The sequence below is a fragment of the Protopterus annectens genome, chromosome 14.part0 (genome assembly GCF_019279795.1).
Source record: "Protopterus annectens isolate FY-2018-M chromosome 14.part0, PAN1.0, whole genome shotgun sequence".
NCBI lineage: Eukaryota > Metazoa > Chordata > Ceratodontiformes > Protopteridae > Protopterus > Protopterus annectens.
Window position 1 is genome coordinate 315517481 of NC_056748.1, and position 24878 is coordinate 315542358.

Sequence of the window (24878 nt, forward strand, 5' to 3'; positions counted from 1 at the left end):
ACCATTCCCACAAGAGGAGACAATATACTAGACCTGATCATCACAAACATGGGGACAAAATGCTCCACACCGGAACTATATCCCTCTTTGGTAAGATCAGACCATAAATTAATCTCACTGGAAATCCACATCCCGCCCCCACCCCCTGCACAAAAGACCACAGTGAGGAACTTCTCAAAAGCAAACTTCACACTTCTTAAGACTGAAGTGGTATCCTTCAAGGCCCCTGGGCCAGTGGAAACCACAACCCACACTGCTGAATCCTTTGCAAATGCCTTCTATGGCACCTTCAAGAATGCATGGATCATGCAATCCCAAATAAAACCAAGACCCATTCCCCCAAAGGCAGGCACCCGGTCTGGTGGACCCCAGCCATAAACAAACTTTACAACAGGAGGAGGAAGCTACTACATGACAGAGCAAAATCCCTAAAAGGGAAGGCATCTCTGATCAGTACTAGCAAAAACCTACGATCACTCGTAAAATCATCCAAGGCCAACTTTGAGAGAAAAATCGCAAAAGACACAAAAGACAATCACAAGGCCTTCTTTAGCTATGTTAGAAACCTGGGTGGAAACTCCCAGATATGCTCAGAGTTAGTCCAAAATGACACAAAATACACTGAACCCACTGACATTACCAACATTCTGGCAGACAGGTTCAGTGCAAATTTCTCCTCCCCCCCCCAAAAGGAGAAATAACTATGCCAGCAGAGTGTAGCCTCCCTAACATCTCAGATGCCCAGGTGAGAGCCGCCCTCTCTAAATCTAAAAACACAGCATCAATGGGACCGGATGGTGTCCCGGGCTGTGTGCTACATGAACTCCAAGAGGAACTAAACCCACACATAAAGCTGCTGTTTAATCTTAGCCTTACTACAGGATACGTACCCAAAGAGTGGCGTACAGCAACAGTGGTCCCACTTCACAAAGGCGGTGCTTCTACGGACCCTGGAAATTGCCACCCATAAGCTTGATGAGCCTGGTCTGCAAAGCTATGGAGAGGATCATTATGGAACTCATAAACAAAGACATTGGGGACCTACAGACATTGGATCCTACCCAATTTGGCTTTGTCAAGGGAAGATCCTGCCTTTTAAACTTGGTCGACTTTTTTGAAACAGTCACTAAGGCCATTGAAGAGGGTAAGGCAGTTCACACAGCCTACCTTGACCTTGCAAAAGCCTTTGACACAATACCCCACTCGGGCATCATAGACAAACTCACCAGCTTAAATGTAAACCCATATGTCACAAGATGGGTTGCAAACTGGCTCAAGGACAGAACCCACAGGGTCAGAGTTGCTGGAGCTATGTCAGACTCTAAGCCAGTCACAAGCGGTGTCCCACAGGGCTCAGTCCTGGGACCCCTCTTGTTCGGCATTTATTTTTCCGAGGTACAGGCAAACATAGGAGGATTGTGGCTGACAAAGTTCACAGATGACTGCAAACTGGGCACCATAATTGATACTCCAGCGGACACAAACATCCTTCAGAGAGGCCTCATAGAAATGGATAATTGGTGCCAGAGCCATGGCCTTAAGCTGAACACCAAAAAATGTATAGTCATACCCTTTGGGAAAAACAAGGTACTGACAAATTACCCCATAGGTGGTAATCCTTTAAATACGGAAGAGGTAATCAGGGACCTAGGGACCCAGGTTGACAGTAACCTCTCATTTGACACTCACATTGCCAAAGTGGTTAGGAAGACCTTCTATATTGCCCACCTTATCATGAAGGGTTTCACATCTAGATCAAGAGAGGTCATTGTGCCCCTGTACTCTTCTCTTATCAGACCAATGATTGAGCACAATGCCCCATTTGGGATGTATCTCACCCAACACCTGCAGCAGTTGGAAAGACCCCAAAAGTTCCTCACCAAGAGGATAAAGGGTCTTAAACATATGTCATATGCTGCCCGACTGAAAAAACTCCAGCTCTATTCAGTCGCATACCGCCTACTCAGAGGTGATCTGTGCCTGACGTACAAGGCCATGTCCAATCCGGAATTAATGGACATGCTCCACCTCAGAAAATCCAAATCCATCAGAGCCACGAGAACAAGAGACTTAAACCTCAACACAGAAATAAATAGGACGTGCTAGAGGGACAGATTCACAACCCAGAGGCTCCCTACACTCTGGAACAGAATCCCAGTCCATGTTAGGCAGAGCCCCTCACTGACTCTATTCAAGAGAAATCTCGAGTGGATGGGAGATCGTAGGTTTACACCGGGGGTCATCTCTGTGTCACTACTAGACAGAGGCACAGTAAACTAAACCCTAAAAGGGCGTAGTATTCTCATCCTAAGGGGTGGTGAAAGCCACATACACTCTGGCTAGGCTTATAAATGCCCCAGGGCAGATAGCCTAGTACGAACCTATGAACCTATGAACAAGAAAAGATTACCCAAAGGTTATATAGGAGGTGCTACTGTGATTTCCATAGAAAGGAACCAAGTAATTCTGTAATAAAGACACAAACATACAAGGAGGTAGATCAGACTAGCCAGGTTGAGAAACTTAAGCATCTTGGATACTAGATCATACACTTTCTAATCGCCCTGAGAAACATCAAAAAATATTTTCCATATTTCCTTGTAATATACTCACTTATTTGGGTTATTAATGAAAATTTTTTGTGAAGATATGTACTTTATCGCTAAATATTAAGGCCGCACCAGGAAATGTTAGTGCGAGCTAACCAGTTTCTAGTTATATAGAATTTGGTCAGTAAACATAAAATGATGAGTGCATGAAGCTTAAATCTAGCTAACCTAAGATCAGTGACATGCAGGATTGCTAGTTCCCATGAAAGGGTCGATTGTTGATAACCCATCTTTTCTAGTCTAACTTTGAGGGAGCACCAACATTAATATGTGTGACTACAGGACCAAAGAATGTGTAGCAAGTCCTCTTGAGGAAAGGAGCAGCAAGGACATGATGAGGATGTATTGGAATTAAATTCATTTAAGATACATGGGGTAAAATAAGTATCATTATTTATCATTAGTTGTGTGTAAATCAACTTTTTAAAAGGAGAAAACTTAAGAGTTAATTCTATTGCTCTGAGTTTTTGGTCTTTACTAAGATTACTATCCCGCTGATTCCAGTAGTTGGAAAAAAGTATTGCATTCTGATGCTTGGAGGCCATCAATAGTTTATAAGAATTAGATAGCATGTTTTTACTTCTAGATAGACGTTTTATGATTTCCAAAGTAGCCAAAATGTTATTTTCAATATTTGGTTCATCTGACACTACTTTAGGAGTTCTCTGGTTTGATGAAGGATGATAGTGTACTTCTGACTGAGTTTTAGCTCTTCCTTAAGTTCACTCAGTGATTTCTCCTTGTGTCTATATATATCCCAATTGGAACAATTTCTTATTAAGGGGTACTCAAGTAAATTAATCATTTTGTTGTTTAACCTAATATTAGGGTTCATATGGATTGGTTGTAATAACTGAAGAGTATTCTCTAACTCCATGAACTTTAATATATTCTGGAAGTCTTTAACCCTTTGCTTCATAATGGTATGAATGGGAATAGAATTCAGGATTTTAAGTGATAAGAAAGGCAAGGGTATAGGGTTAATATTGATACTAGTCATGTGCCTATGCCAGAGTTTGATCCATTGAGGGAACCATACTTTATCAACCTGAGAGAAAGTGGAAACTGGTATAACCCTACTTGCACATATTATCAAGTAATAAAGATGAAAGTCAGGCAAGCTTAGACCACCTTTTAGTTTAGGGAAGCATAATTTCTGATAATTTATTCTAGTCACCTTAGGGAACCATATGAACTTAGCCAAACCTTTGTTAGTCCTTTGAAAAAAAGTATTTGGGATGGTTAGATTTAAAGTATTAAATTGACAGAGTAACCTAGGACATTCATCTGTATAATTGCAGCTTTGGACAGGGGGGATAAATTTAGTTGTTGCCACCTGTGCAAGTCCTGTAAAATACCCGTCCATACCTTCAAGAGATTATTCTGGTACATAGACTGAGAGGTACGGTCAAAATGTATACCCAGATATTTAAGGGAATAACTAATTTTGAAAGGGGATTCTGTGAACAAATTTTCTTTATGACCTGATAGGTTTATGGGGAAAATCATTGATTCCTTTGGGTTTATTAGATAGTTCGAAACTCCAGAAAAAGGAGTCTATTGTATCAACTAATCTCCTAATGTCTGAGATGGGACATTCAAAATAGATGTTTAGGTCATCTGCATGAGCCGATAGGCTTGTCTTGATATTTAAAGTGTTAGGGATAGAGTGAAATGTAATTTGGGATACTGAGAAAAGTAGGGGCTCAAGGTAGAGGTTAAAAAGTTATGGCAACAAGGGACATCCCTGTCTTGTTCCATTTTGTATTTGGATGGGTTTAGATAGGGTCTTATTATTATAAAGATAGGTATAAGTTTTGTTGTACAGGTTTTCAATAGTGTTGATAAGGCTTTTAGGGATATTGAAATGAGACATGGTTGTAAATAAGAATTTTCAAGTTCACCCTATCAAAAGCCTTATAGGCGTCAAGTATTAGCCTTTATATAGGGCTATAGTTTCTCCTGTTATGATGCACCGTAGCATCTAATGTTAGGGTATTGACCCACATTTGTCTATTCGTCATGAAACCTGTTTGTTCTGGGGAGATTATGTGAGGCATGATTTTTTTCATTCTTTCAGCTAAAATTGAAGAGAAAATTTTAATATCTACATTTAATAGGGATATGGGTCTATAATTATGTGGATTAGACTTATCTAAGGGGCTCTTAGGTATGAACATTTTTTGGAATTATTAAGATGATAATCAGATATAGCATAAGTTTTGATGTGATTGTATACTTTCAATAATATAGGTGACATGGAAACTATAAAAGTCTTATAGAATTCTGAGGTGAATCCATCCAGGCTGGGTGTTTTCCCTTTCTGCAGTCTTCCTATGGCATCAGTCACTTCTTGCAAAGCAAGGGGGGGCATCTAGGTATTCCACATTCTGTTTACTTAATTTAGGGAATGTTATTTTATCAAGAAATTCTGTTCAGCAGAGGGTTGTTGGTCATTCATGCCACATAATTCAGCGTAGATCAGGTGAAATATCTCAAGTATTTGGGAATCTGTTTTGAATACCTTAACCTGATAGTGAAGAAGTGAAATTCTACCTGTTTCCTATTTGTTTGCAATGATACTTGCTAAGGCTTTGGAAGGTAATTGTGCCCACTCCGAGTATTTAGCTATACGTTTCAACTCATATATAAAGTAATTTTTCTGATGCAATTCATACAATTGTCTCTGAGTATTGTTAATCAGATTTATAGTACTAGGATCAGTTTTATCTTGGTACTTCTTTTCTAGGTCTAATAAGTCCGCTAATAACTTTCTTTTTTTTTTCTAGTGCAACTTTTTTAAGATAGGAAGCTTTCTGAACAAGGATTCCCCTAATCTGCATTTTACAAGCTGCCCATTGAATGCAATATAGAATATCTATGTCCTCCATGCTACTGTTTAGCTGTGCTAAAATGTTAGACACTTCCTGAACAATCTCCGAATTATATTATAGGTTGTTATTCAAAGACCAGTTAGAGTTTTTAACCCTTTTAGCCAACTTATTGGGTGAAAGGAGTTTTTAAAGTAATTTTAGAATGATCAGAGAAATGTCTCGGTTCCACCTGGTATTTAATATCTCCTTCTGCTAGTGATTCCGCAATAAGGAAGAAATCTATTCTAGACCAGGTATTGTGACATTTATAAAAGTAAGTGTAAATACCTTTCCTCTCCTGCCCTTCACCAAAAGAGATAGGGTCAATCAGGCATAAGTCAGTCATTAGTTCACCTAAGGCAGTTGACGCTTGCATATTTTGGGATAAGGAGTTGCTAGTATGATCAATCCCCGGATCAATAACCGAGTTCCAGACACCACCCAATATTAGTTCATGGTCAGGAAAGTTTTGCAAGGTGTTGTGGATTTATTTTATTTATTTATTTTACATTTGTTTACCGGGCTAGTCTAACTGGATATATTTCCATTTTCAGTAGAGGCCCGGGGTGATAAGCTCCAAAAATAGCATAAAGAATTTAAACAACAATACTTCTGACTGCGGTGGTGGTGCTGCGGTAACGTTGTCACCTCACAGTAAGACGCTGTCTGGTTCAATTCTCAGAGCGTCTTCTGCATGGAGACATGCGTGAATGGGCGTACCTTCGTTGAAGGTTGTGCGTCAGGGCTGGCAACTCGGCACGTAAAAATCTATCTGCCAATAATTAGCGGACTGGAGTTCTGCTGTGGCGACCCCTAACCAGGAAAAGCTGAAAGACACAACAAGCTATCATAAAGTAATAGAAAGATTTAACAAAAATACCAAGATATAGTATTAATGTGCAGAGATTAAATTAAACTAAAAAAAAAAAAAAAAGCTAAAAAACTATGATCAATCCCCAGATCAATAACCGAGTTCCAGTCACCACCCAATATAAGTTCATGGTCAGGAAAGTTTTGCAAGGTGTTGTGGATTTCTGAGATAAAATCCTGTTGCCTCTGACAGGGACTATAAACGTTGAGTAAAAGGGTTTGTTTCTTATTAATAGGATTAGTAGTTATAAAATAACACCATCTACCCTTCTCATCCGAGAATTGGTTTAGAACTGTTGTCTTAAGCAATTTTGTAATAATAATAGCTATCCCTTTTGACTTTGAGTTGTCACCAGCTACAATTATTTATTTAATCCATTTTTTATTTGAGATTCCCTTCCAGTCCTCACTCGGCATGTGTGTCTCCTGCAAAAAACATATGTGTGCCTCAGATTTAAAAATTAGATGCATCAGCAAATTTCTCTTATCTTTATCCTGCAACCCCCTCACATTCCAGGAGTCTATGATCCACATTCCCAACTAGAGCTTAATAGGGCAGTTGTTTTTGTTAAGGAAATGTGATATTTTCGGATTACAAGGTTCCAAAGAAAAGGAAAGAGCATATTAAAAATAAAAACAGGAGATAAAACTACATAAAGTAGCATATTTACAGTAGCCCTATAACATTCTTCCAACAACAACCCTGTGCCTACTCATTTACCCCAAATAGAAGGAAGAATGTGATGAAATACAGTTACACAAGCCGAAATATTGATATGAATATCATATTGAGGGATTGTATAACCTAAGTGTAAAGTAATCACCAATATTTTAAACCTTTTAAGCAATCCAAAACATATATACAGTAGCACTACGATTCTTAGAGTCATCATCCTTACCCTTCAACAATATAGCTATCCTCTCTTATAAGAAAGAATTCAAATAGGTATGGTGCCAAAACAACTATCACATTAAATCACTGAGTACAGATAATTCAACTATATTCCAGTTAGTCACACTACAATAACTGCTGAAAAGAAAAGATATTATAGCAGGAGACATATTTACAATTATATGTCAGAGACGTGGAAACAAATATATAATATAACAAATTTATTTACTGTATTAGAATATAGGATATAAGCAATACATTGAGTAAGCTTGATCTAAAAGTTTCCCAGCCCCAGAAACATTCAAAATAGTGTAAATAATGCTTATTTAAACCTTCAGAATTAGCCTAACAAACTCTTAACAGAAACAGAGGCATCAGATTAGACGAAATATCCTCTTTGTTTTGATACAGAACACATTTGCTTAAGCATAAGACCCAAAAGCTTCCATATAAATGAATATGCGTGTATATAAGCATGCATGCCTGTATGCCAGACCGTGAGCTCTTAGCTTGAAAATAAGATATGATTATATCTAACAAAAAAGCTGCAATACTGCTAAATGCTAATGCTACCGCACATAGGGCTAAAACTCAAAAAAGCTGCAACCTGTTTGAGTAATAATTGCCTAGATACAAATTTGTCCCACAGCAACATTACTAGAACCCTTTGTGGTAAAAAGCATCTGTAATACAATATATATATATACATATATATATATATATATATATATATATATGGGTTCATGTCAAACCCACGACATGTTGAAATATCGAAAGTGACTACACTGAAACGAAACCATCGACATTTCAAAACATTGACAGTACAGGTATACGAAAGGACAGCGCTAACATGGGTCCTGCAAGGGGGAAGTAAAGGATATGATATGATACTGTACCCATACTACTTCCCCCTTGCAGGACCCATGTTAGCTGTCCTTCGTGATACCTGTACTGTCAATGTTTTGAAATGTCGATGGTTTCGCTTCGTGTAGTCACTTTCGATATTTCAACATGTCGTGGCTTTGACATGACCCCATATATATATATATGTGTATATATATATATATATATATATATATATATATATATATATATATATGTATATATATATATATATATATATATATATATATATATATATATAGAAGATGGTAATTAAGAAACTAAGAAAACAGTCTTTACATGCAGGGGTACTGATTCTTCCTTATGTACCATTTGTGCAGCATGTTAAATAGTTTTGTATTTTTCTTATGTTTTAGTAACAACAAAACATGACATTTTCTACCTGCATACAAACAGAAATTAGGCTTGACATATTTATGTGCTAATGTCTTTATAGATATCTCCTGACAGTCATTTGTTTAAATAGCTGATTCAAGTTATAGTTCCTTAGCAGAAGGCATGAGTTCCCTACCAAAGTACCTTCCAGTTGTTAAAAGATGTTAAAGGGGAACTCACTTTGCTCAATCCAAAGCACCAGTAGAAGTCTGCATCTGTGTAGGCTGCAATCCTTAAATCCAGAGCGACCGCGATCACACTGTAGCCATTTGAAAATCAAGTTTTCTCGTTTAAACAGTAGTTACAGTCCATAAGAAGACTTTTGGATGAAAGCATGCAGTTGTATCATAAAAACTATCCTACCATACAATGAAAGCCAGCAGATATGTTCCTAGAGGGGGTACTTCCTGTCAGGCATGCACTCCCGGGACCGTTAGATGCGGTTCGCTTTCTTATAAAATTAAAAGCTTTAAATCTTCAACATTCTACAAAAAAGGACTATTTTGGCATCAGAAATAGCTTATGACATTAGCGACAACCTCCGATGAGGAAAACAGAGCATTACCTTTTCGCGAAAGAGTTAAGCTTCAGGGGCCTTTCCAAAACATTTCAGAAAGACGGCTTTGGCATCTTTAGGTGAGTCAGCAGTATATTTATTATCATTATATGTAAAGCTAAGGTTATTTGGATGCCACATTTGGAATTTAACAGTTCTTTTAATGAGATCAGTGCAGAAAGGAGAGAGTTTTTGGTGCCTTTCGTTAATGGCTATTGGGAGATCCTGCGACACAGTTATTTTATGACCATTCAAGGAGATTAGTTTATGTTTTCTAGCTGAAGAAAGGATTCTCTGGACATCTTGAAAATTTAGTAGTTTGACATAGATTTGTCTCGGAGCATTAGACAGTTGTCTAGTACTTAAAACACAATGTACTCTCTCAATTGTAATGCTGTTATCATGTACACTAGATTTTAGAATAAAGTTAAACAATTGAAGCAAGGTCTCAGTCAGTTTGTTGGTGGCATAAGATTCAGGTAGACCTCTTACTATAATATTATTCCTTCTGCTCCTGGCTTCTAAATCAAGGAGTTTTTGTTGGATTTCAGTTAGAGTGGTATTTTTGGTGCTTAAATCTTCTTTTAGCAGAGCAATCTGCATCTCATTAATTTTGGTAGTTTGTTCAATCTGTTCCATGTGTTCCATAGCCTGATTCAATTTATTGCCAAAACCTGAAAGCTTTTCAGAGAAACCTTGAACAGCTAGCTGCAATGGTAACAAGGCTTCCTTCAGATCCTCCATGTGAATGTTGGCCTCCAGCTTTTGTTTAGCACTGGATTTTGAAGTGTCCAATTGTTTAATTTTCTGTCTTTTAGAAATGGTTTTCTTTTCAGGGGAAACTATTTAAAACAGTTTAGTTTTGCTGGTTTGTGTCTCCATAGTATTGGATTCCTTCGACATAGTTTGGCAGTGGAAACAGCTTATATTCACTTCCAACTTGTGTTGTGCCTATTCAGGTCAAGAAAATACCCTTAAAAGTAGCTCTGTGGAACTCTTGAGCTTTAATAGTAAAGTATATGCTCACAGAATATAGCCAGGTGACCTCAAAATCGTTGAAAATGTATTGCAGAGATGAAAGCAGCTAGGATCTGGTTGTGAAAGGATGGTTAAAAGCCCATAGTTATTTTAGTTATATAGGAGCCTCGTGGAAAAGATGTTCACAGGATGACCACCATCTTGGAATATCTATGAGTAATTTTGGTTTCCTCTTCTGGGATGGTACCATAAAGTAAGTTACACCTGTATGTCCTGGAATATAGTTGTCCTGGTTTTGTTTCATGCAAACTAGCTGCTGCTGCTGTTGTTGTCTTTGTTCATGCTGCTGTTGAGGCTCCATGATACTATAGAACTTCTACACTGCACTGCATGGATATATATATATATATATATATATATATATATATATATATATATATATATATATATATATATATATATATATATATATATAAAATAAGGATGCAATTTCCCATGAGTCAACCTTAGGGTACCGCCCCTTAGGAACCACCACCTATATGATCTACCTTAATGTGTCTGTGCAGTGGTATGAATCACAGTCTGCATGTGTATCTGGATGTGTCTAGGAGAGTCCACAGATATTTTCATATGGCGTCACACATTTGCTGTAAGCCATTGCAGGTACTACTATGTGACCACCATGGGCTGCACACTGCCCAATGCTGACTTACCACTTTATGTGTTTATGTGTTTGCATTCTCTGCTACATCTGTGTTTCAGCACAGTTGAAGTGCGAGCTAGTGTTGTCAGCCTTTTCTGCCCTTCATGTGGCTAGAATTCTCTCATTGCATACGGTTGCATACCTTGTTCATTCTCAATGTGTGTCTATGTGTATGTGTATATGTGTGTGTGTGTGTGTGTGTGTGTGTGTGTGTGTGTGTGTGTGTGTGTGTGTGTGTGTGTGTGTGTGTGTACCTCCATAGGCCACCTTCCTTGGTCATCTTACTATGTGGCTGTTATTATGTATGTGTTTTGCTGGTCTGTCCCTGCCCTATACCCTACCATATCTGCCCACTCCTCTGTGCATCTCTGTTATTGTGCTGGACAGTGTACTTTCTATTCATCCCCCCCCCCAATATTCCTTTGTTGTGTACATCCCTCTGCTCTTATCTGCCTTTACTGCCCCTCCATTATGCACTACCTCATGGGTGGACTGCCCTGTGTGCTGCTGCCATATGACAGCATGTCGACCCTGCCCAGTGTGTCCCTCTGTGACCTGCATGTTTCACATTTCTGCAGGTGTTTATATGCCCAGCATGGTTAGCAGCAGGCTTCAGCCTATGAGTTCACACACCATCCTGCTAGACTTGCTACGATCCTGACATATATCATGGCATCTGTTTGTTAGTATATTCCCCATGCAGTCTGCAGTTTTCTGACATATCACTTGTATTGCAGCCACTACATCCTGACATTCACTCAAGTTTCAGAATTCATATCCTTCAGAATATGCCTAGTAAAACAACTTCTATTATCTCACCTTTCTATGTTTCTAGGAGTGTTATTTACAATGTGTCACTGTACTTGTTACTTTGTCCACCCCTTATTTTAGGCTTTGTCTATGTCTTGCACTATGATTGGGTAGTGTGCTGTTACTGTGGGCATGTTATGGGAGCGAAACACCTCCTATACAAATAACTGTGTGCCACTTCTTAATGTATTTTTTGTTTTTATCTCTTCATACAGTGCTGCATGTAGTATACCTTGAACATCTGAGTCCCCCTTCTCTGCCTCTCCAAGTAGCACCCTCCGACTGAATGCTTTCCCGGGTTAAAAAATCTGAAGTATATAACTTCATATTTGATTTTGTTAACTCAAAACTGTGCCCTCACTCCACTCACCCTGCCAGCCTATGTATGCCTCTGTATAATCCCTTCTACTTTTGCTATTGTCACTACCCTGGTATGAACTGTGAAAATGTTCTTTCTGTTAATTTCCTATGTCCATCTGTCTGATACACAAACAATAAACAGTGTTTACTTCAGTACCAAGCTTTGTGGCACTCTGCTTTCCTTGGGATGATACCCTTTGTCATCAGTCTCTGTGTCCTTCCAGTTTCTTATCATTCCAGTCTTTTTCTCCCTCATCCTTTCTCTTGAGATGGAATTGGCTAAATGCCTTTCTGAAATCAAAATAAATGATGTCTACTGGGTTTTCACAGTCATGCCTCACATATGGCAAAGGGCACTTATTCTATTTCATAAATATGCACTCCCACAACTATGTCAATATGAATCAAGTACAACAGTTATTGAATGTCATTAGCTGAACTGTATGTTGTTATTTGTCAACAAATGTTTAAGCATTTAGCGTTGTTTTCATTTTGTTTTGAAGTCTTGTGACAAAAAGTATGAAAATGCTGTAGCTCAAGTACTGTTGCCAAAGTTTCATTTATTTTAGAGAGATTTTTTTGTTTGATTTTTGAAGATGAACTTCCACTGTAGACACGCATTATTTTTCTGTTAAACATGAGCTAAAGGAGAAGCAGCTATGCCTCTGAAAAACATAGTATTTCCATTGCTTAGATACACATCTGATATGTTTGATGTGAGTTAATGTATTACTTTAGACACATTCAAGGCCCTTACCTGATCACTAGGGCATTGCACTCTTACTGTGTTTGTTCCAGGATATTAGTTTCAGAGTGTGAAAAAAACTTTCTCTATTTGTTAAATGCCCTATTCATTGAATTGGGTATCAGCTGGCTGATTTGCCTAATTCACAAATCATTGAAAAATAACTGTTGTGGGACTTCCCTTGGTATATGATCATCTCACAATGGGGTTTAGAGAACTTTCTCTCTTCCCCATTGTTAGAGGATCTCGGATTTGATATATCTGAGTAAAAGGGGGTATGGAGGTGAAGCCCTACAGCCTGAGATACAAAGGACTTGACCACTGCAAAATAAATAAATATTATGGCAGTTCACCTTTTTCTATAATCAAGTTGTGTGTCAACATTTTTACTGTTGGACAGTTTAATGCAGATGCCATTTTTTTCAATAATTTAAAAACGTGGAAAACACTTAAAACAGATGTTCATTGTGTTTCACTGTTTCAGTCATTACACTTAGGTTATCCTGCTGGCAGGCTACCCGCAGTCGGCCTGAATTCCAAAGTCCTGGTCCGGCGTCGGTTGCTGTCGCCTCTTCCCTGACGTCAGTGCGCCAGGGGTATATAAGATGCAGCCAACGCCATTTTCTTCAGTCTTTCTTGCCACGCGGTACCTGAAGCAAAAGCAGTTCGCAAGTGCCAGTCGTCCGACTCCTGAGATTTTCGAAATTGAATTTCAGATCCGAAGTCTTCAATAAAGCTAAGTACCCCGTTGGGGAAACTTTTTCTTGCTCCAGACCGATGTCAGTAAAAGTTAACAATTGTATTTCTTGTGGGAAGCAAATACCTCATAAGGATTTTCATTCTTACTGTATTCCTTGCCTAGGCCCTTTCCACGACATTGCTAGTTCTCGGTTTTGTGCTAGATTTAACCAACACACTATTAAGCGTCGGTTTGATTTTGCCTTCCATTACTTTGGCCGAAAGTTTAACTATATAATGCCGTTGGAACAGCCGATGACCGGACTTCATAAAAAGCGCAAGGAAAAAGAAAAGGACAGGCATCCGAGGTCCAAAACCGATGACGAAGCCTCTTCTAGGCCAGTTGCCGGTTCGCCAGTTCACAGTGAGGCGATTTCGCAGTCCCTGACACCCGCTACCTCAGAGCCACAGGCCGCCTCCAACTCCCACGTGGAGATAGCTAGGCCTCTGGAAACTCAAGGTATTGGGCCTATGGAAACTATTCCCTCAGATGGGTCCAGAGCCGCTAAGCAGGCATCGGCTTCTGAGGGTGTTTTCAGACCTACACAGCTTTCTATCAAGACCACTTCAGCAGCCAAGGCAAAGTCTAAAACACCTTTAAAGACAAAGAAGCAAGTACAGCATTCTCCTGGACAGTCATCCATACCTAAGAAACAGATGCTTAAAATGGCTGAGGACCTAATTACTTTGATCAGGGGTTCCCATCCCCCTCCTGATAAAAGGCCTAGGCAAGACACTGACTATAATTCCTCTGACCAGGTTTCTTTTTCATCTGATTCCTCCTCAGAACAGGGATACTCTCTTCCTCCCTATGAGGACTCTGCTGCTGAAGAATCTATCCCTTCAGCCTCTCCTCCTGAGGACTATTCTTTTGGGGAAACCCTGCACACCATGAGGGAGCATTTCCACTGGGAGAGCCAAGATTATTCAGAATCCAAGAAAAGGCTCAGAGACTTTCTTTTATTACCTCAGCACAGGCCTCTTGCTATTCCTCCTGTGCTAGATATTGTAGATGATGTATTTTCTGAGTCCAGTCTGTCTCCTGATTCTTTACCCCCTGCACCAGTTAAGCCAGATAGGTACTACAGGGTTCCAGATTCACGATTTATTTTTTTATAAAAACCCTTCTGCTGACCCAGAAACTATATATCAGGGTCCCAAAGGGGTCAAGGCTTCCACTGCAAAAAAAACTGTTCCCTCTGATAGGGATTCGAGAGCACTGGACAGATGGGGGAAAAAAGTTTACACCTCTGCTACTTTAGCTGTAAAGGCTTTAAACTGCCAGTTTTACATGCTTAAATATCAGCAATACCTAATGTCTCTGCTAAAACAGAAAATGCTGACAAACTCTGAATGTCCTGAAAACACGGAAATGCAGGATTTATTGCATGCAGCTGAACAAGTGGGAAAGCATACTTTGCAGTGTGGTTTTGATTCACTAGAGGCTTCTTGCAGGGCTGCAGTTACAGGCTCTGTCATTTGAAGGCATGCTTGGTTAAAGGAACAGAGTCTGCCTGATCATGTTAAAGCAAAATTATTGGATGCTCCATTATAGCATGATACTTTGTTTGGTGTTAAGGCAGAAGAGGTGTTAAAGAAAATGGAGGATAAAGCTAAATCAATGCAGACAGTAAAGGATTTCTTACAGGTTCAGCCACCCAGATTTAGCAGAAACTAGCCTTCTAAGAACTGGTCCTTTCCAGTGTCAGACAGGCCACAAAGAGGCAGATACAGATGCCCTTGAGGCAGATCTCAGCCCCAAGGCTCATACAGGCCTAAACAATGGGGTGCTTCAGCCTCCAAAGGCAGAGAAGACAAATCACAACCATATAGGAAACAGCCCCAATGACTTCACACTACCAATGCCAAGCACTTACTTTTTGGCAGCACCTTTAGGGGGAAAACTAGCACTTTTCTCACAAAATTGGCACATGATCACCCAGGTCAAATGGGTACTGAATATTGTTTCTCAGGGCTACAGGTTCCACTTTCACACCCTCCCAAGGGCAAAAGGTATGCCAGACCTGCCACACAATCAATGGGCAGAGGCACAAAAGCAAATTTCATCTCTCATGGACATGAGGGCTATTCAAAGAGTACCACAGCAAGAGCAGGGACAAGGATTTTACTCAGGACTTTTCTTGATACCCAGAAAGGACAAAGCCTGGAGACCAATACTGGACCTGTCTACTCTAAATACTTTTCTGGATGTTCCAAAATTCAAAATGTTGACACTGCAGCAACTTCTGCCCATGCTGGGTAAGAAGGTTTGGCTCATAACTTTGGACCTCAAAGAGGCATACCTGCATGTCCCAGTCAGACAATCTTGCAGAAGATACCTCAGATTCATAGCTGGCTCAATGCACTACCAATTCTCTGCACTGGCCTTTGGCTTATCTACTGCGTTCAAGGTCTTCTCAAAATGCCTGGCATCAGTAATTGCATTTTGCAGACAAAGAGGAATTCAGATATATCCCTACTTGGATGACTGCCTTATTCAAGCAGAGAGCAAGGACATTCTACTAAAGCATCTGGCGTTTGTAAAAAGATTACTAATTTGCCTAGGGTACACAGTAAACAAAAATAAATCAAAACTAGTGCCCTCTCAAGAGATAATATTCCTGGGTGCAAGCTTAAATACAACTGCCCAGATGGCTTATCTCATGCCAGACAAACAAAGACAACTGACTCTTTACTTCCAAATGATAGCAACAAAAACCCAGTTACCTGCAAGAATTTTGCTAATTCCATATGCAAGACTGCATATGAGGAAACTACAATGGTACCTAAAAAGTGTTTGGACTCAACATTGCCACAGCCTGGAAACAATAATTACTCTCATTACCTGCCTGCAACAGGAGTTTCGATGGTGGGCAGTGGCCTGTCACCACAACAAGGGACAGCCATTTATTTTACCCACAGCCCGGCAGACACTAACAACAGATGCATCGGATTATGCCTGGGGGGCACACATGGCAGAAGAGATGCTAGCTGTACAAAATGCCCTGACAGCCTTCAAGGATCTACTCCATCCAGGACAACTGTTGCTAAAGACAGACAATACTACAGTCATGTGGTACATAAACAAGCAAGGGGGCACACATTCCTACCCCCTCTGCAGGCAAGCCATGACTTTGTGGAACACAGCATTGACCTATTAAGTGCATCTGCAAGCACAATTCCTGCCAGGAAAGACAAATACTCTGGCAGACGAACTAAGCAGAAACCTCATGGACCCTCACGAGTGGAAACTAGATCCACAAGTCTTAAGCATGATAACAAGGAAATGGGGATGCCCAGACATAGATCTATTTGCCTCCCCTCACAATTGCCAACTACAGAGATTCTGCACAAGGACTTATCACACACAAGCATGGAAGATGGATGCTCTATCATTCAGCTGGAAAGCCCTGACAGTTTATGACTTTCCTCCACTGCCTCTCCTCCCCAAGGTACTCCTAAAGGTAAGACAAGAGAAGCCAAAAATTATTCTGATTGCCCCAGACTGGCCATGCCAGCACTGGTACCCAATCCTAAAGAGCTTGTCTCAAGGCCCAGCTTGGACTTTACCTCAAATTCCTCATCTTCTGACCCAACATAACAATCAGATCCTGCACAGCCAACTCAGAACCTTAAATCTGGCTGCATGGCGAATAATATAACCACTCAGAACACACCTCTCTCTAAAGCAGTTATGGATGTCATTTTGGAAGCCAGGAGGCCCAGCACCAGAAAATCTTATGCAGAAAAATGGAAGAGATTCTGTGCTTGGAATCAGGCACAAGGAATTGAACCTCTTGTTCCAAATATACCTCAGATTTTACAATACCTAACTGAGATGCTGGACAAAGGCCTATCCTTCTCATCAATTAAGATCCATGCCTCTGCCATTTCAGCTCATTACAATATGGAACCACCTATTTTTTCACATCCACTGCTAAGGCAGTACTTCAGAGGGGCCAAAAACATAAGACCCCCAAGGAGAGCACCGATACCTACATGGGACCTCAATTTTGTCTTGGAAAAGCTCACACTGCCTCCTTTTGAGCCAGCCAATACAGCTGAGATAAAATTCTTATCATGGAAAACAGCTCTGCTCCTAGCAATACCTTCAGCAAGAAGAGTCTCAGAGTTACAAGCATCAATGGCAGTGGAACCTTTTATCATTTTCCATCCGGACAGGGTTTCTCTGAGGACAAACCCAACATTTATGCCAAAGGTAGTATCCAGTGTAGCTCTTAATCAAATCATTCATTTTCCTACTTTTTATCCAAATCCCCAGAATAAAAGGGAGAGACTTCTGCATTCTTTGGACATACACAGGCAGTTCCGCTTCTACTTCGACAAAACTAAAGCTTTCAGGAAGACTGAGCAACATTTAGTGGCATATGCTGCAGGATCACAAGGAAAGGCTATCTCAAAGCAGACTATTTCAAAATGGATAGGACACTGCATTTGTTTCTGCTATGCACAGCATGGCAAATCAGTGTGTAAGGGCATTAGGCCACATTCGACCAGGGCAGCAGCCACATCAGCAGCCTTTCTCAGAGGAGTACCAACCAAGGAAATTTTGGAGGCTGCCACTTGGAGTTCATTGCACACTTTTACCAAGCACTACCACTTACCTCTTTACTCTAAATCCAGAGCAGGCTTTGCCACTGCAGTTCTGCAGGGCCTCCTAGCCACTCCTAATTCTATTTAGACCCAGCCGCCCAACCTCAGCTTTGGGATTCAACCCAAGTGTAATGACTGCAACAGTGAAACACGATGAACATAGTACAGTTGTGTACCTACCATAAATGTAGATGTTCGAGTGTATTCACTGTTGCAGTCCAGGTTACCCACCCACCATCCCTCTTTCTTTGCTGGGACTTATCTGTTCTTCTCTATTCTATACAACCTATGTGGTGCATTTGCTTGTAGATGAAGGTATTGTTTATTTTAGTGTATGCTTTTTATAAGCAATGTTTTTAGCCTACCCTTTTTGGGAATTTGTAGTAGATCATGTCTACTTACTCTGGGTCCACTAAGTTAAATTGAATTACCCTTTGCTAATATACAATGTCTACTTGCAAGCCTAGCTGAATAGTAAAACAAGTTTCATTGCTTGGAGGGTAAGCTGATTGCAAGTATTTGTAATGTTTTAATTTTGTCAAAATGTACTGTACTATTCATACCACGCAGCTGTCCAGACTTTCACAGAATATCTGTTCCTCATAAAATTTGTGGTTTTCTGGCAAATCACTGAGGATTGAATTCACTGAATAATGACATACATTTGAGTTTCTGACTTCATATTCTTCAGAAAATGCATGCTAACACAAATCATGTTATTCTAACAACTTTTTAAGTTTATAAGTGTAGTTTTTAAAACCATTTCCTATTTTTGACTCTTTGTGCAACCATTATTTTAGGCTTTGCCCAAATTTCTTGCACTAAAAGGTTGAGAGGTATGGTACTATTTATGATAAAGTTTCACAAGTTTGTTGCTAATTATACACTGACAGGTCTTATAAGACATATTTAATATACACTGCAGTTTTAATGTTATTCTTACAGAGAGCTGTCTTATCCTTCTGCTTGCTATATATATTGCAAGTTAAATATAATGTATTTTGAGGTCACTCACGACAAATCTAATTGAGGTGAAACATTTTATTGCACCAGTGAGGATTTTTCATAATGTTATCAACTAGACATTTATTAACATTTATTGCTGTATATCTGTGTGCTTATCAAAGGACACTGTGATTTTTTTTTTTAATTCAAGTGTACCTTCTTGCTTTTATAGTGCCAGTGTATAAAGGGCAAGGTAGATAATAATTGCCCTGAGTAAAAAGCTGCAGTACTGAAAGTAATATCACTGCATTATAAATGCACACTGAAATTCTGTAATGTTAGGAAAAGTGTTCCCATACTGAACTTTAGTGGCTTTTTATTTAATGTCTAAGTTGCAGAAAAGGCTAAATTGTTTTGTGAATATTAAGTATTTTATGATTTCTGCAATATGTTTCACAGGGGATGTTGGCTTTTTGTTATGCTAGTGCTGCAGTGAATAAGGACTTCCAGCAATGGCTCACAAACCTGACTGATATCTCTGTCAAAGTGTTTCAGGCTCTACTGGCCAGACAGCTTATACAATTGTTATAGGGTTCTACCAAGTATCCTCATGCAACTGTTACGGATTCTACCCGCAGATATGTCGGTACTTCAGCAGTAGGAGATACATTGGTAGGCTGACCAGTGCAAAATCCTGGGCCTTCCTACCCTGTCTCTGGGTGCTTGCCTATAGGCTTTATCCTCTTTACAAATGTAAATCACCCATGCTCGTATAAGAATGTAATATGAAGAAGGTTATGTTTCGGTTTGTCTTCCTGTGCTTCAGGGTAACGGACTAAACCAGTCTTCAACTACTTACAGTCAAGTAATCTGATAACATATAAGGGTTGTTTTGCCCACATAGTCTACCAGTTCTGCCTTGCTAGATAAGTTGTAGAGCCTTGCAAATCAACAGCTTACCCCCCACCACCACATACCTCTCATAAGAAAATGTGTGTCTGTCCTGCATTCTTGAATTTCATTACTGTTTATGAAACTACTGCTTCTTCTGCAATCTCACACAATTGGACTGGCAGTTAGTACAACTAAGGCTCTGAGTTGTTAATGATCTGCTTCCTATAACCCAAGGTACAGGGTTTGATTCTTTCCACATCCTTTTAAGTACTGTATGACTCTGAACAGGTAACTTAGCCAGACATTGCTCCAGGCTGCTCTTGAAATGGGACACTTGTGTCTAGATGGCTTACCCAGCAAACAAGAGTATAAAATAAAATGATTTCTATGAACAGTGCTTGTTTTTATTGTCGGTGAACCATCCATTTTTTTTACTTTTAAATTTGCACTGTCTTGTTTTCTTCCCTTTTTTAAATGTGCTACCATCCTGTACATTATGTATTCCCTTTATGTACATAGAGTCGGTATTGCTTCCCACCTCTATGTTCAAGAATAAACATGTTAACCATGTTTTTTCTGTCTTATATGACTAATTGTGTGGAGTATCTACTACCTGTTTTGAATGCCTCCAAACTGCTTCATATCACTAATGTCTTTAATGAATGTGGGATCACCAGAACTGTTTTTTAGATGAATATAAAGTACTGTTACCTACATGTATTGCTTCTTTGTTTGTATCTCAGTTTTCCTCCATCCTTCCTTGTCACTCTGTCATATCACTTGTATATTGTTAGGCCACCTGAAATTGATAACCCAGTTCATTTCCTCATCTGTTATCACCATTGCTTCTTCTCTAATTATGCATGTGGGGGGGGGGGTATCCACTTCCTGGATGTACTTTTTTGAATTTTTCCATAGAATTTTGCTGTTTTGATCTTGTAACATTGCTTCAGTCTTAAAAATTCTCTTTGTACACGTGCAGCATACTTAGGCCTATGCCATTAGCACACAGAAAAACATTGCATGTATGGCTTTATGCAGAGTCAGTTAAGCACTTATAACCCACTTATGGTAAGACTCATCTGACGAGTAATGTTCAGGTAAGATAAACCTAGATCAGTCAATTTAAATATAAGCTCCATGTCTTTAATACTGACACTTTTTACTACCAGCTGTTATTGATGGGACTTAAGTTTAACATGTCATCCATGGGCATCACCTCCATAATATTGCTCTACAGTGCATTTTATGAACCTAAGTAGCTTGTGAGCTTCCTGCAATTAAAAAAATGAGTGTGATTTTGTGTGCACGCGCATGTTTGTGTATGTGTGTAGCTTGCTGACTTACTGACAATGCATTATGCAAAATTATATTTTGCCTTCCCTACCTACAGATTCATGTAATGCCACAATAATTTTGTTTACTGCATTATATCTGCAAATGCATAATTCAATCTGACCAGATATGACATTAATTGTGGCTGTGGTATATATAGTATGAGCTAACATCACATCTGCACTGTCTAGGCTTCAGGCAGACAGTGCTTTTAATTATTAATCCTAATAGTAACATCATGGTTATGTGAACCTGAAGAAATGATTGTACAAAGTACAAACCTAGACAGTGTAATGGTTGATAGAGCTAAATGGTATCTGTTTGGCTACTTTTGTATGTTTTGCTGGGTACTTTCTGCAGCCAGTGCTTATGATCTGCTTCACAACTGCTATGCTTACTGAAGTGCACACTTAACAAGGATCATACAAGGAACTAGTGTGTCATTTAGCATGGTTATAGCTAGAAAATACAAAAACACCATATTCATGACATGTATGCTTCATGGATTACTGACCAAGTGTTGCTTCCATTGAGATAGAACAAGAAGTTTGATATATATGCCAGCAGCTGTAGATATGCATAGCAATCTCAAAAAACATGACTCAGGCAGTACAAAGGAAGACAAAAAATTCTATCCATGTGCCTCTTGAAGTGCTTGATGTGACTGAAAACATTTCTGAGAGTGACATTTTTTGACAAGGTTTGACAAAGACTGTGTTCACTGAATGGGAGGAATGCAACGGGGAACACATCCATACACCAAGCTGCAGCACACCTGAAATTTACTATACTAAGACCATTGATGCCTCATGCTGATAGGTGGTGTCACCTGGCTTCGTAACAAAGGCAAACTCCGTCACTAACTTCTTAGATGCCATTTTGACCAGCAAGATTTCACCTTATCTTTAATCTTGAATTGGATTATAGTGCTTAAGTATAAGAAGCTAACTAAAAATAATGAATAACTGTAATATTAAATAAGCATGAGCCGGCAAATAACATCACAGTGGAACTTGGTTTAAATAGTTACAAGGGATAGCAGACTCTAAAGTTAGTACACTGACTTCCTGAATGGATTCAAAGAAACATTCCGAGAATCTTAAATTAAAAATGGTGTCAATGAGAGTAGTTAACCCTTTCTTTTATTTTTGTTGTAGTGCAACAGATTCTTGTTCATCATTTTGAGAGTTTGAAAATATTATTCTTTGGAGATGTTTCACATTGTACCTGTAAATGTGATTAAAAGTTTTGCTGTACTCTGAAGTTTCAGATCCAAATTAAAGATAACTGAGCCAGAGCTATTATATTCATGACCAAATTAAGATAGTGTGCAAAGTTTTATAGAACTACAACATAGATATAAAGAAAAAGAAATGAAACTAAATTTTAAGACTAATTCATAGTCTGAATTGGATTCACTTTAAAATGTGTCAGAACTCTAGTAAAGGGCAATTGTGCCTTCCAATGTAGTTAATTCCATCCCAGATGTATTTTTTCTTTTTTCATGTAATATCATTTTTCCCCAGTACATCATTAATGTATTTCATTTTCATTTCTCTCTTCTTCAGTAGTTGTGAAAGAGGTGGTTACATGGCTTGTAGTGGAGGCTTTCTGTAGTCAAGTTCTGCTAAATGAATTGTCCAGCTCATCTGTTGCATCACAGCTCTTTCAGTCTGAATCATGCATTAAACTTGCTCATTGGATTGTAGTAATTTTAGAAATTATGTAATATATTGAAATGATGTAATATATTGAAAGTTCCATGCTGCAGAAAAAAAATACTGTAATCATGGAACACAAACTGTGCACCATTATCAGATATTACCTGTTCTGGTGTTCGATGACTTGGAATACTGAATTAAGCACATTATGTGGCTGTTATATCCTTAGCTGAATAATGTTTGACTGTTTCAAATAATAGTCAGTGCACAGTAGGAAGTTAAGATAGTTAAGCTGAAATAAGTCATGTCCTACTTTCAATCTTGACAGTGTTTGTATTTTATGGGATATTTATTTATTTATTTATTTTATTTATTTTACATTTGTTAACCGGGGGTGTCTGACTGAGCTGAAAAGGCCCTTTTTCAGCAGAGGCCTTGGGAGAAAAGATAGAGCCGTACACCACATATGAGCAATTTCTTCTCCTGATTGTGGTTCAGTGCATTCTGTAAAGCATGTTTTACTCTGTGCTCTGTTTGTAGTGTCTTCTTAGTCCAATAAATAATATTTGTGTTTGTCTTTGAACTGAGAGATTCCAAAATGTGATTCCTGAATCTTTTTCGATAGTTGGTTCATCAGCTGAGCTAGACTGATGATTTTATTACCTTTCGGTAAAAGGCAATATAGAAAAGATATCTCAGTTGCAACGGTATAGCATGGCTTAATTAACATTTAAAGCTATTTTGCATTGTTTGGCTATCCTGACATTACAGCTTCCTGCAGGAATTGAATTACTGTGTTTTCTGTTATTGCCATTTTTCATTGTCGTAGCTTCTTAGGTATCATTGGAATTCATGTTATATCTCAAATAACTTCCACATCCTCTTCTAGCAAACTTTCTTGCATTTATTGAGATTAGTTATACTTAGCAATATGTATTAGCTTTCTTGGTTCGTACTTCACTTTATCATCATATTTTCTTAGTGCTACTAGCATTTCTTGCATTGTAACTTGTACTTTCTGTAATGACCTTTTAAAAAATGCTGTTCAACATTTTGTTATCTGTCTCAGTTACAACATGCTTTCATATATATAATTTCCAACTTTCTGTGTATAGGCACTAGACCTACCAATTTACAGCAACATGGCTACTAGCCCTTCTTGGGCTTGCATCAACTTATAGTATGTTTTCACTGTTTCTGTCTACTGCAGACATTTTCTACAGCGTTTGCTCAGTTTTGTTCAATGTTTTAATGAGAATTTTTTATAAACTGTATTTTACTTGTGTGTCCAACTGTCAAACTGTCAAACTACATAGCCAGTTAACATTTTGTAATGTGTCTTGAAAACTACATTGTACTAAGTATACGTTAACTTATTTGTACCACTTGCCTATAACAGCTATGGCCTATGCTGTGACTGAAAAGGGATTCAGGACCAGCCCACTTAGCAGTCTAGCCAGTTAACAAATCTAAAATTAATTAATTAATCAGTTATTCAAGCTGTATGTAGGTGTAGTTGTTAACAGTTGTTTTAGTAGTACAGAGCTTCCAGTTTGATCCTCTAACCAATTCAAAAATTTATTCTGCTCAAATATCTTTCTTAGAGGTAAAGTTATATATATGAAAAGTACGGTATGAACTTGGACAGAGGTTGTAATATCACCATGAATTGCTTTAAGTGGGATTTTTTTATAGAATAATGTATTTATAATGGCATGGACCATATCATCCTCTAACTATAACCCATTAGCAATTAGAAGATTACCAACATTTTTTTCAAAATATGACATAGTCTTTTCAGTACAAAAGCTTGTCACCATAAACTATGTAACACCTTAATTAACCTGTTGCCTTACTGTTGCTTTTAATGTCTTGTGGGTATATACAAACGTTAGATATGTCTTGCCCTTCCTTTGAGTTACCTTGATGCTCTTACCCTATGCACTAAACTTTGACTGTTTAACTGTCACACTAAGGAGCTCCATGAGTTTAATGTCCTGCTCTATTTCAAAGGTTT